The sequence below is a fragment of the Myotis davidii genome, unplaced genomic scaffold (genome assembly GCF_000327345.1).
Source record: "Myotis davidii unplaced genomic scaffold, ASM32734v1 scaffold280, whole genome shotgun sequence".
In the NCBI taxonomy this organism is placed as follows: Eukaryota; Metazoa; Chordata; class Mammalia; order Chiroptera; family Vespertilionidae; genus Myotis; species Myotis davidii.
In genome coordinates this window covers 781,498-782,691 of record NW_006292026.1, presented here as the reverse complement: position 1 = coordinate 782,691, position 1,194 = coordinate 781,498, and the positions used below count along the sequence as shown (strand labels likewise).

The 1,194-nt window shown below is 41.0% G+C and overlaps 1 long non-coding RNA gene across 1 annotated transcript in view; it reads left to right on the top strand.

Annotated features, from left to right (window-relative positions):
- The window catches only part of LOC107183336, a 19,646-nt gene that overhangs the window by 5,349 nt on the left and 13,103 nt on the right, over positions 1-1,194 (top strand). The gene's annotated exons all lie outside the window — the stretch shown is intronic.

Below are 1,194 nucleotides of genomic sequence, written 5' to 3'. Positions count from 1 at the left end.
TTTCTGGCCCTTTAATTTGTGTGGAACAACGTCTGAGTAACACAACATACCTAAGTATCATTGCTGATCAACTTCATCCTATCACGTTGATAGTGTATCCCAATGGAGATGGCTTCTTCCAACAAGACAATGTGCCATGCCATGGTGCTCGTATGGTGCAGGAGTGGTTTCAGAAACATGAGGGAGACTTTACCTTGCTTAGGTGGCCCCCACAATCACCAGATCTCAATCCAATTGAGCATTTGTGGGACAAAGTTAAAAGAGCCATCAGGCAGCTGGTTCCACAACCATCAAATCTCACAGAGCTGGACAAGTGCTATTCATCAGGCATGGTGTCAGATTCCTCGCATCACCTTTCAACATCTCGTGGAGGCAATGCCAAGAAGAATCACTGCAGTATTGAAGGCAAAAGGTGGCCCAATGAAGTATTGATGGGGTGGTCATAATAATCTGGCCACTCAGAGTGTGTGTATGCGTTAGATAAAGTTACCCTTCTGCTCAAACTCCTACTGGGACAATTTCACTCTATATAGAAATCAAATCCTAACAGTGACTGGAAAGGCACTGTCACAGTGCTGTCCAATATGGTAGCCACTAGCCACCTGTGGCTTTTGAGACTTAAAATATGGCTAGTCTAAGCTGAGATGTGCTATAGGTATGAAATATGTACTAAGTTGTAAAGTCTTACTGCATTAAATATAAAATACCATATTAACACTTTATATTGATCACATGGTAAAATGATACTGTTTTTACATAAATTGTCTTAAATATACTATTAACATTAATTTCACAGGTTTCTTCTGTGAATTTTTTCAATGTGGCTAGTGAATATTTTAAATTACATATGTGGTTTGTATTGTGTTTGTTTTTTGTTTTTGTTTTTTAAATATATTTTATTGATTTTTTACAGAGAGGAAGGGAGAGAGATAGAGAGTTAGAAACATCGATGAGAGAGAGACATCGATCAGCCGCCTCCTGCACATCTCCTACCGGGGATGTGCCCGCAACCCAGGTACATGCCCTCGACCGGAATCGAACCTGGGACCTTTGAGTCCGCAGGCCAACGCTCTATCCACTGAGCCAAACCGGTTTCGGCTGTATTCTGTTTGTTTTATATACTCTTGCTCCAGATAGTCTAGACCTGAAGTTAACTCTCCAACCTCCTTTCATCTATTCTTCCCCTCACTTTAC